Raw genomic sequence first — 13,362 nt, forward strand, 5'->3', positions numbered from 1 at the left:
TGTTTACGCCGCCGCTGCGTCACAAAAATGATGCAACGGCGGCATAAAAGTGTCACATGGGGCTTGTAAATCTACCCGCTAGTTTTCCTCAGCACAAAAATCTCCCTTGTTCTCATGCTTTACATTGTCCTCTGTTCTCACAGCTACTCTCTGGAACTTGTTTTTGCCCTTCATCCCCTTCTTTTTTTAAATGTATGAGCCTCACACTTTCTCTTCTCAAGTGTCTACCTTCCTTTCTCTATCTCACATAACGTCCTCTCTCACTTTTCATGCACACAGTCATTTTCAGTCTATCCTCTGAAACTCGGCTCTCTCTATCCTTCTCACTTCCCTCAGAAGCATAGCACACACTACTCTTTCTGACATGAATTTCACTATTTTCACTCATACATTCATTTCTTATATCTTGCTTCCACATATATGCTAGTTTAACCTTTTCACACCCTTCTTTCAAAGTCCCTCTTCTCTGTCCCACACACACGTCTTACCAACCCATTTTCTCTCAGACTCACTGGTACACCTTCACCTTTCCATAGCATGCTCCTCTCACAAACACATGCCCACATTCCATTCCCTCTTTCAAATACTTTCACCCACTAACCCCACTTGTCATTCCCACACACTCATTCTCCCAAACACTGCCTAATTTTGCTCATATCATTCTATTACTCAGCTCCTGTTTCTCACTTGAACTTTCAGTTTCTTGCTCTCTCCCTTACATGAACGCAAACACTCAAGGATGGCTGTGTTTTGATGTATTCTATCACCATTTTGAATGTTGAATGATGATTGGAAATTACGTGGGTGAAAATAAAGTTGTGTTCCATAATTTGGTAAACCTTAATTTAGAGGCCCTACTGATGAGGTCAGAAGAGAAAATCCTATGCAAGATTGTAGGCTTTAATCAAGGTAGAGATGATTTCAGGATTAAACACTGATATTTTAGGGGCTTTTGTTTGAGAGGCTTGTGCCTCTGGAGCATCACTTATTTGACGCTCCGACAGCGCAAGCCTCTCAATCATATCGATGAGGTGAAGCTAAGACACCCTGTGTGGCTTTGAATGGCCTCATAGATATGGAGTAAGACTAAGCAGAGCAAGTCGCAGCTTTGCCTTACTCTGCGTCAAGGAGCTGTTCCATGGGAGTTGCGGTGGGTGTTCCCATGCAACACCCATGGATTTTTAAGCTGCCCCAGATTTACTAAATCGTGTAAACCAGGGGCAGTGCCAAAACCTTATGCTTTGCCAAAGCAGGCGTAACGAGGAGAAATATTTGTATTTCTCCTAGTTTTTTCCTCTTTCCATGTGTGCTGCATTCTGCTGCACACATGGAAAGAGGAATAAGCCTCTCTGGATTGTTTTTGTGCAGGAAGGTGGCCTTTCCTGCACACGAAAAAATCCTGCCTGCAAAGGAGGCACACTTGAACTATTGTGCAAGGGTGCCTACATTGTCTCTAGGCAGCAAATAGTGCGCCAGCGCAGGGGGAAAGGACAGGAATGCACAGTATTTCATAAATGTGGTGTATTCCTGCCCTTTCACATTGGCGTAGGGCAGCGCTGCAAGATGTGCAGCGCTACCCTATGCTAATTCCTTATAAATGAGGCCTGTAGTTGGGAAATTGGAGCAACATGACATTTTGTGGCAATTTACAAAATACTGAATTTGTGTGAAATGTTTGGTTATACCTATTGAGAAGTAGCCATTACCTAGTAGGTCATTGTCACTTGGTCCCGTCAGCTCCCCCTTGCTGTTAGACTCACCACACTTGCTGACCGCCAGGCTGCTCCTTATCCTGTGAGTCAGTCTCACCAGCCAGCACATCCCTCCTGCCTGCTCCGACGTTTTCCAAGGTTCTAGTGCCCCAAGGTGCCCCATGCCCTGCACCCTTACCCGTTTTGCCACTGCCGTTCTCCCCTGCACCATTTTTCCATTCTGTGCTTCCCGCCTCCCCAGGGACCCTCCCAGGACCAATTCAATAGAGGCCACAGCGCGGGTCCAGTGAGCAGGTTCACCAGATCCCCCTTGCTGTAAGACTTGCCACGCTCACAGGCCGCTCCTTATCCTGTGAGTCAGCCTCACCATCCAGTACATCCCTCCTGCCTGCTGCAACTTTTTCCAAGGTTCCAATGCCCCAGGGTGCCATATGCTCTGGACCCTTGCCCCGTTTTCTCACCGCCATTCTCTCCATGACGGTTTACTGCTACCACACTTTCTGCCTCCCTAACGCCCCTTCCAGGACCTATTTAATGGATGCCGCAGCGCAGCCACGCAGAAGACGTGCCGCCGGCACACCAAAAGCAAGCCTGTCTGTGCCGTCCACACCTGGACTGCACCCAGCACCAGGAACCCTGGCCCTCTGGACTCCCATAGGTACATCGCATCCGACCTCTGCACCCTCGACCCCGTACGCAACAAAGCTGCTGCCTTGCATCCCCTGGCTACACAGTAGGACCTTTCACCTGTCTCCACTGCCACTGCCATTTCACCGCCTCCCTAGGACCGACCACCCTCACAGGATCCCACACTATGCCGTCCCCACCGGCGGAGACATCCCGCCCCCGGATCAACTCAGATGCCTCCTGATCAACGCAAGATCACTGTGCCACCGAAGCCTGGGACACTATCTCCATCCTCACTCTCGACATGACCTTCATCACAGAGACCTGGCTCACACCCGCATCCATCCCATACATCGCCATTACAACTCTCAGCAGATACAAGACTAAACACTGCGACTGCATTAACAGACACCGAGGCAGCATTGCCATATTACACAAGGAAGCTATCATCTGTACAACCACCAAAGATGAAACCATACCATTCATGGAGCACCTGAATTTCCAGTTCCAGACCGATGATAAAACCACGATCAGAGGTACCCTCGCTTACAGACCCTCAGATCGGCCTTAGTGTCTCCATCACAGAAATCAATACCCCATTCGCAATTGAATCCAAACACTACACCTTTCTGGGAGGCCTCAATTTTCACCTCGACGACCCCACAGACACCAAATCCGCCGACCTCCTGTAGCGAATGGACAACATCGGTCTCAAGCAGCAGATCTCAGACCCCACTCTCAGACCCCATCTTCACATCCAGCAACAGAATCAGATACAGCCACACCACAGAACTCACCTGGTCTGACCATTCCATCGTACACTTTACCTTCGCCAGCTCACCCCCGCAACACCCACAACTGTCACTTCGCCCCTTTCTGCAGCTGGACCAAGGTCACTCAGCACTAATGCACCGACACCCTCAGCCTCTCCCAGCCCGACACCGCCACCAACCTGAACCAGGCAGTAGAGAATTTCAACACCTGGATCACCTGAGCCGCAGACCAAGTCGCCCTCACCAAACGAGCCAGAAGGCACGGATCCACCAAACGAGCCAGCTGGTACGGGAACCAGCCATAACAACGCATGCCTTACATTGCCTTTATAACGTGGCCGTTACAATGACCGCGCTGTTACAACACGAACCATTACATCACAAGTCTTTTAATGACTTGCCGTAGGGGGCACACTGGTGTTGGGTTTAGTATCCAACACCTTCCCTGCTGTTGCACAAATTGGAGTATGAATAGCAAATTATACTATTCCTAAGTCCAGCGCACCCCCTACTGCAAGTCGTTGTAATGACTTGTGATGTCGTAGTTTGTGTTGTAACAAAGCGGTCGTTGAAACGACAGTGTTGCAAAGGCATGCGATGTAACGCATGCGAAGTAAAAGTATATATTTGCTGGTACACACCAGATTTCAATGCTGCAATAATGCAGATGCAGACAACTGGAAAGAAAATGGCTCTCCGGCTGAAGCAACAGTGATTGAGCCATCTGCAAGTCCTAGAGAAGGACATCAGCCTCCAACTCACCAAACATGTGGAGAGAAACAGCCTTCTAGACCCCTCCCAATCAGGATTCAGAGCCAACCACAGCACAGGGACGTCCTTGATCACCATGATAGAGACCTTTCGTACCCTACTTGACAGAGGGGAACCAGCTGCCCTAATCCTTCTCAACCTCTCCCCCGGCTTCGATACCATCTCCCACCACATTTATCTATTGTCTGCACCAGTTTGGCATCACAGGACAATGCTATTAGATGGATATAATCCTTCCCCGCAGGCACACTCAGAGGATTCACCTCCCTCCCATCACCTCACAGCCCAAGCACACCATATGCAGCATCCCACAAGGCTCATCCATCAGCCCCACCCTCTTCAACATCAACATGATGCCGCTAGCAGACATCATTGGAACTCACTACATCAACATCATCTCCTATGCCAGCGACACCCATCTTGTCCTTTCACTCTCAGCGGACCCCACTATGATGAAATCCAACTTTCACAACTGCATGAAGAACTTTTCATCCTGGATGAAAGACAACTACCTGAAGCTCAACACAGACAAGACCGAAGTGTTGATTTTCGGCAGCCACATCTCCCTCTGGAATGATTCCAGGTGGCCATCGGGACTTGGGCCCACCCTCACTCTGAAACATCATGCCCACACCTCAACATCATCCTTGACAGGAGACTCCCCATGAAACAACACGTCAATGCCATCCCCTCAGCCTGCCTCCACATGCTCCATAGAATCTTCAAGTGGCTACCCACCAGCACCAGGAAAACTGTGATGCAGGCCCTCATCACAAGCCGTCTAGATTAAGGCAATGAACTCTATGCAGGCACCACCAGTGAACTCATGAGGAGACTCCAGACCATACACAACGCAGCAGCCAGGCTCATCCTCAACCTGTCCAAAAGTACCCGCATCTGCCAGTACCTGAGAGACCTCCACTGGTTCCCCATCGAGAAGAGATGCCACTTAAAGCTTCTGACCCACACCTACAAAACCCTCCATGACCAAGGACCAGTATCGTTGAACCACGGCCTGAACTTCCACCAACCATCCAGAAACCTCCACTCACCTCGCCCTCGCACAAACAGCGGGCATCCACCTCTAACGCACCAGAGGACAATCCTTCTCACACCTCGCTGCCAAATCTTGGAACGCTGTTCCCCTCCATCTTCGGACAGAACCCTTAAGTCAGACTTCAGGAAGCGGACTTCAGGAAGGGACTCAAGACCTGAGAGCCACAGCCCAGCACCTGGATACCCGCTTTAATGATAAGCTGCGCTTTATAAGTACAGTTTGATTGATTGATTGGAGCAGCCCATCCACAACCTAAGTAATAACGTTCTAGTGAGGCACACATGTGCCAACCCACGTGCACCAGACGCCGTGCAGTCCCAGTCTAAGTGCTGAACCTGTTCAAAATTTTGATGACCGCCCGCCAGTGGCCCAAACAGACTACTTGATGTGTCCTGTCTAGCATCTCTAATTGTCCTCTCTTGCTTGTTCTGTCAGGGGCTCAGAAGTGATGGGGAACCGAAATGGCATCACAGTGTCTCTGTGCAGACAGCAGAACGGGAGCCACCAGTGCAGGGCAAAATGTAGGATGACTGGCCAATCCGGTGGCATATTAATGAGTGGGGTTGCATTGCGCTTGCACCACACAACAGGCACAGCACAAGCACAAAATACAATTTATGAAGCCATGCAAGGCCACCTTGTATGGCCCTGAGAGGCTGCATAAATCCAGAGTAACGCAACTCAAATTGGTGCATTGCGTTATTCTGCGCCAGAGAGGTGTTCCATGAGTGTTGCGTTGGTGTTCCAAAGCAACATCCAACGAATTTTGATGCAGTTCCAGATTTACCAAAAGTGATAGACCTGGGAAAGCGCCAAAGTGCTACGCCTTCCCAGGTGAGGCATAACGAGGAGAAATTTCTTTATTTCTCTCGGTTCTTCCTCTTTCTATGTGTGCTTCATACTGCAGCTCACATAGAAAAAGTAAAGTACCTCAGCCCTCCTTAAAAAAACTCCTCCTTACAGCACAGACACCCTTGCACCATGGTGCAAGGGTACCTGCATTGGCGCTAGGGGGGTGGCGGGGGGGGGGGGGGTAGGATAGGAATGTGCTGTATTCCATAGATAGGCTCATTCTTGCCCTTTCACTTTGAAGCACCCGATATTGTTCAATAACAGTATTTACCCTGGATGGATTTTGTTTCCGATGTTGTCACGGCAATCAAAATAATGACAATGTTTTAAATAATATAATCGACTGGTGAAATGTCCAACTTCCAAACATCAACACTCCATTTCGTAAAATGATTCAGCATTTATTTTATTATTTCTAAAGTTAGCTACGAGATGGTGATGCACATTATGAGCGCATACGAATGTTGCCCTTCGCATGGTCCTTAGCTGGGAGATCTCAGCATTGTACCTGGGTTCAAAATAGCCAAAGGATAGCATCAGAGGTGTTGCACCATAAAATAACCCTCTGCTAAAATACTAATTACTGTAACACTTCACTTAGAGCATATAGACATGTCCTTGGAATTCTTTACCGTATCCAGACACAGTGCTAGACTTCCATTGGGGTAATGAAGTGATCTGCAATTCGTGTATCACATCATTATTTACTTCTAATGGCGCCCCTTGTAAACGCATTAAACGCACTGAAGGGATATACTAGAATTCGTCATCCAGTCGCCATGCAGCTCAGCTCTCTCCACAGTGCTCCATTCACGGAGCGCGTGCCATGTCCGTTCGTAGGAACAATTAGCGCGCGCCTTCTCGTCATACGGACGTTACGACTTCCTCAGATGAAGAGACGCACAATGGCGGTCCAATCCAAATAACGCATAACGAGGTGAGACAGAAACCATTTGCCATTACGGTGTGAACTTTGGAAAGCGCATAAGGCAGCCCCTCGCAGAGGCCTGGGTGGAAGCTTTAGGAAGTCCAGCATATTTCGCACCACGCTTGAGTTGTAAAAACGTGGCGGGAAGCTGGATTTTTGAGCTTCGTGTATTAACCATTTTTTCACGTGTACATATGTGATTCTCTACTCTTTAGCTTGTCAGATGAAATTACGAATCAAAATGCAAAGAAGTAAAGACACCTGAGAGAAGGTAATAAATACTAGATAGCTTGAAACTCGCCTTCGTTACTTTGAGTAGCTCCCCTCCTCATCATATTCCTTCTCTAATGAAGGTGCAGCGTATCATACAATTTTAAGCATCAAAATGAGAATAGCAACAGGTACAAATGGTTCATACCCAAGCAAGGTTTTGGTGGTCCACACTTCTGCCCCAATTGATAAGGAGCTGGCAAAGGTATTCGATCTAGTGGGCAATAAAGGTAGAGTCGATTTCCAGGGGCTGGAATACAAAAAGAGTGCACTGGCCATGTATGCACCGTGGCTAACCTTCAAATTGGTGCTCCAGGCGCAAACCGGAACAGTGCACCCTGTTAACGATAATGCGTTTCCCCCAGGGCAGACACAATCTCAAACCAGCCCTAGGAGCAGCGCATTAGTGAAAGACAGATCATATGATTCACTGTGCAAGCAGAACCCGCCTACACTTCAAATGGGGGGACAGAGATTCCCCTGCAGGCAGGTTCAGTGAGTGACTGCACCCACATGTAGGGGGACATATGCACAGTCTATTGGACGCCTTTACACTCTCCAAAGAACTGCACAGGCAGTGCACCACCTGACGGTATCTTTGCCTCTCTGCACTTATCCAGACCACAAAGTGGTTCCCTCATTTGCATGGGGCTATGCACCATGCAGATGAAGGAATGCTCTCCTAAGACAGCACCGGTGCTGTATATGTGCTGGTGCTAATTGTATCACAGAAGGGAGCACTCAAGCGACTACAGCTCCTTTTGCAGTACTACAGTGCCTTCAGGGTTAAAATAATAGGCTCACAGGCCCGTTGCGTGCCGGGCACAGTACGTATATTGCCCCAGGTTGCTACCTGGCAGATCTCAAACATAAAGACCCTTTTGCACTCCTCCAAGAAAGCTACTATCTCACTTGTGGATCTGCAGAGTAACATGTCAATTCATATTAAAAGATATAGAAAAACAGAGTGATTAGCTAAGTCTTGGAATAGAAGGCGTTTTCCCCATGTTAGAAGGCCAAAAGGAAATAAACCGGCTCAGAGATCCTCACCCTTGGACAGGTAAATCCACAAAGCTCTCCAGTCCTCCCAATATTAAGAAAATGGACCACAGCAACACCACAGCCAGCAGCGTGTCGCCTCCAATGTAGGGAGGACAATGTCCTGGTCCAGTAAAACTCTGACAAAGAAAGCTGTGAGGCAAAAATAAAAAAAGGCTCCGGGACCAAGCCCTCTAAAAGGAAGTTCAGGTACGGTTCGCTGCTAAGAACTGTACCAATCTCTCTCAACCTCCTGGCAGAGGTAACAGCAGAAAACAATACCATCTTGGAAGACAAAAGTTTCAGCAAAATCCCCTGCATGGGCTCAAATGGAAAAGCTTGCAGACACTGATGGACAAAGGGAAGTTCCAACAAAGGTGTCACTGACTTGACAGCTGGCTCGGGAAGGCTATAATCCTTCCAGAGTGAGAGGCCAGGTCCTAAACTGTGATAATACCCACCACAGTTGCCTGAACACTCTGGTGCCATACACCTGCCACAACAATGAGGAGGGAGCAAGGCTCTACAGGAAACCATTCCTTAAAATGTAGGGAACCCATAGGAAATGAGAAGGAAATGAGAAGAGAGACAGACATAGGCAAAACACAGGAAAAACAAACTACTAAGTTTACTACAAGACTTGCGAGTGGCAGTCCTGCAGCAGAAGTGCTGAAATGATAGTAGCCTTGTGTGTGGAACATCCTGCCTTCGAAGACCTCTTCATTTATCCAATACACTGTAAGTAATAAACATGTCGGCAATAGACACTCCAGAATTAGCAACTAATGTGGCAAATAAAACAGTGGGAGGAACCTTTCATCCATCACTTTCAAGAGATGCGACACAGAACAACAAGTACCGAAGAGCCTTCCACAGTTAATTTGTGAAGAACCCAAGAAGGATGCGAATTAGATAGAAGTCATTCAAGAGAAGAACACAACAACATTTCCTTGGCCCCTCTCCCTGGACAAGTAGGCCAAGGGCTTAATATTCGCCTGGGTAGTAAATATATCTGATCAAGGTTTCTCCTGTGTCAGGATAGCTAGAATACCTCTGGCTTGAGAGACAGTTCCTTGGAGGAGGGGAAAAGCCAAATGCCGCCTCACACTGGCATGTATGAGGCTGTGATGCAGAAAAGATGCATTCCACTCAGGAAAGCAGGGTCTCGGTAGGTCCTGCAAGGATCTAAACCGAAGGGCATATTTACTACAACTTGGCAGAGTGCGGCATTAGCCTCCTTTGGCTTAAGGCCATGCTCCACCACTTCTGATGTGCAGGGCTGCACCATATTCACAAAAAAATGGTGCAGCCCTGCACTTCCCCCTGCGCTGGCACTAAATTTAGCAAAAGACAAACAGATGATGGACGGAATGCAGAGCAAATCAAACATTCAACCCAGTCAATAGATCTGGGTTAAATCCATCATTCTTTTGCTCACCATGCCACCCTGTTTTTTGCATTGGCGCTAAATTTAGAAGCCTAGCTCCAATGCAGGCTGAGGGGAAGATTGTTTATGTGCAGGAAGGTCTCCCTTCCTGCACAAAAACTATCTTTAAATGGCGTTTTGTAACGTCTAAGTTTGCTGCTTAATGCAGCACACATAGAAGTTGCAAAACTTCATTTTTTTTATTGATTGTATATGTGCACGAAGGGTCACCTTGCTGCACATAAACAATCAATGGCCTTTTGCTGTTTCTATGTGTGCTGCACAACGCAGCACACACAGAAAGAGCACAAATTAGGAGAAATTAAACATTTCTTCTTGTTGCGCCTGTTTTAGGCCAGGTTTTCCCCGGTCTTAATTTTGGCGCTGACCCATATTTACGCTGCCGTTGTAAATATGGTGCAGCGTCAAAATCAGTGGGTGTTTTGATGGACGCCCACCGCAACATCCATTGCCCACCCTTTCAAGCTAACTATAGGGCAAAAGGGGGGCTTAATCACAAGGCGGCGTTAAGCCACTTTAAGTGGCTTTAGGCTGCCTTGTGAATAAGGTGAAGCCCCTATTTTCACTACAATGTACTGAAAAGTGACGTTGTGGTGGAGATAGGGTCTTGTAAATATGACCCCTAGTTCTTGTTTGAGGTCGGCCTTGGTGATCAAATTGCCATCCAAACCAACAGGCTAGCACTATGCACATTAATTACTACACAGATAGCTTGAAGTAGTCTTGAGTTGGACAGCACCTTACATTTTTGGGAAGCCCTCAGACCCTCAGCTACGATAACATCATGGGTAGCCACTCAAGAGAGGCATCCGTCATTAATATAAAAGGTGTGAGAGGATGCACATTGATCCCCTTATTTAGGCTGTCACTACCAACAAACAGTGGAGAACATCAGCTAATGACCTTACTACTAAGATAGCCCGAGTGTAGTTCTAGGAAGCATGGGCCCATCAAATTAGAACATGGCGAACAAGAGCTGTGTGGTGCATCCTGGTACATAACATAAAAAATCCACAGAATGCTACCTTCCCCAGGGAACGGAGCCATTGACTGGCAGGAGCTTCTGATTGCCCAGGATGACAATGGAGGTATGTTTTCAACGCCATTGCCCTAGTTCACAGTACAATCATCCTACAAACATGTGTGTAGAACGCTTCCACGTAGAACTCCAACCTTTGACATTGAATTATCTCTGAATTATTCATATTAAACTTCTACTTCAACTTCTGAAGTAGAAAGCACAACCTTTCTGTTTTTAATGTGGTCTTGAGAGAGCGCAAACTGATCTAAATGTATGAGTACATCACACTTACCTGTAGTAAGCACAAATCATGAGGAGAAATGCCATGAGTGCTAATAGTATCTGTAATTATATTCTGAATGTATAGCTAATGTAGAGATTTAAGTAGAAGTGGAACTAATACAGAAATGTGTGACATTATATGATTTTAGTAGATGTGATTATTTCTGAATCCATGTCGTGTAAGCTGTTAAAATGTAAGATGGTATGTGGTTAAACGCAGAATGTGGTAGGCCTCAGGGCCAGAGCTAAAAGGGAAGGTGTTTCTTTTCACGACACAGATTGTATTAATGTTTTGTTCATTGCATTAAATGGGCCATGATTTATAGAGATGTATACTGAATAATAGAATAAGAATATTAACATGCTTTAATTAATGAAGAAGTTGAATGCTATAATCCTGATGAGAAATATTGTAGGCCTGAAATGTTTTAACATTGACTTACACGTACATGTCTGGGCCAAGAAATGTTGCAGGCCTTTTTGGAAGTCTATGAGAGTTGGGTTCTTGGCTGCAGATATCTGTCTGCAAGGAAAGGGGGGATCCAATTATAAATGAATGAATAGAGGTCTGTTCAGTAGCCGGCCCAGACATGGAGGAGGGTTCCGGAATGTTTGAGGGGTATCAGCGGGCCGGAGAAGAGTCTGAGAAGCAAGGTCAACTCTAACGTATGAGGCCCAATACAAAGCATCATGGAAAAAGCCAGAAGCTACACCACGTGAGGGGCGTCTCGCAAGGGGCGTCTCAAATGTTGTTGACTGTTTTGTATTAGGGACAGCACCCCTGGGTGGAGTTAGAGCAGATACCTGAGGACCCTTTAGAGAGCGGATGGGTAGGCAGAGAGGGGTCATGACTGGAGAACTATAGGTTTTCACCAAGAGACTTAGAGTGAGTGACTTCCCTTGGGGGTCATTCACTGCTGACACCTTTGTTAGGTTGGGATTTGGTTAAGTAGGGATACCATCTAGAGCAGGGTAGGGACAGCCTAACCTGTGCGTTTTCCTCCAACCTAAATGAAGGAGAGATATGCGTCAATGCTGATAGCTTTATTATTCTTAGAACTTGTGTTAGTGATTTCCGTTGCTCGTCTGAGGGCTTTCCGAGAGCACATGTATGTAATTGGACCTGTGTATCTCGTGAATCTCATTCTGAGATGCTTGTATTTGCAGCTTATCATATCTTTACAATAAACTTTTGAAAGCTAGAAGTTGTTTGTGATCTTTGGGAGCAGAGTCCTTTATTGGGTGAACTAACTTGCAGAGAGGGGCACTTACTTCCTCCAAGACAGGCAACAAAGGTTCAGTCGACCAGATCGAGGTTTGGATCAATAGATATAAGGTATCGATCAAAATCTCGCCCTTTCAGTTGGTAGCAGAGGATGGTTGCCTTCTTGAGGACGGTGACCTAGGCCAGGTTAGCTTACCCCAAGGCCCCTAGAGATCGATGATCGGAAGAACCGCCCGCCGAAGAAGATCCGGATGACGTGAGACAGAAAAAGCAGCAGTATCGGTCGAGAGTGAGTATAAAGGGTTATGCGTGTTAGATTGCGGTGTTTTGTATTGTATCTATGTTGTAATGTCTGGCGGAGTTGAATGTCTGTAGAGTGACTGTGGAACAGGTTGTGAGCGCGCGCAACCGGTGAAAATCTTAAGTTCAAGGAGAGCTTAAGTGGTCCGGGTGTATCGGACACCCAGAGTAATTGTCAACTAGTGTGAAGGGGGTCATGAGGTACCATTGATCACCCGAAAGACCGAGATAGGGGGACCGTAAGAGTGAGTGCGTGAGTAACGGACGCTGGTCGGAAGTTACTGTGTGTGTAAGCAACCTATCAGAGAGACGATAGACATTTCGTCAGTTTTGTTGACAATTACAGATAGACTGTGGACGTACAGTCGAGAGAAGTGACCGCTTGGTCGGAAGTAGTCATTTTTCGGTGTATGAATGGGACGCATGCATAACCGGGAGACGAGTTGAGAAAGGAGGGGTGCTGCTGCGAAGCGGAGAAAAGTGACGTCAGAAAGTGTCGCGCAGTGATTGGCCGACCGGAGAAAGACCGCGCTGTGATAGGCCAGCTAGCAAAGACGTCAGACAGGGTCGCGACGTGATTGGCCGACCGGAGAAAGACCGCGCTGCGATAGGCCAAGCTAGCAAAGCCGCGACAGGATTGGTGGATTGTCATCAGGAAGTAAACAGAGTAGCGAGGCTGGATATTGTGCGCATAATTATGAAGTGTTTTAAATGGCTGAAAGCGGTGTTTAAAAGAGAGAAGCGGGGATCGTATGAAGGGGAAGAAGCCCCGCCGGAGGGTACGCCAGCTCGTTATATGGCAGTAAATGTTGGGCTGCATACGATCCTTTGGATATCAGAGTGGAGTAAGATTACTGAAGGAAATGAGGAACTGACGTTCCCGAAGTACGGGACGTTCAGATTAGAGGTGTTACATCGATTAAAATCAGTCATGACCTCAATGAGACCCTTGCCTAGACCGACCCAGTTTGAAGCTCTTGAAGCATGGGTTAGGGCAGCGCATGAAAAGAATATGAACAGACGACAAGAAAGAGTGAAACGATCGGTAAGGGCAGTGCA

This window comes from Lissotriton helveticus, chromosome 6 (genome assembly GCF_964261635.1).
Source record: "Lissotriton helveticus chromosome 6, aLisHel1.1, whole genome shotgun sequence".
Lineage (NCBI taxonomy): Eukaryota > Metazoa > Chordata > Amphibia > Caudata > Salamandridae > Lissotriton > Lissotriton helveticus.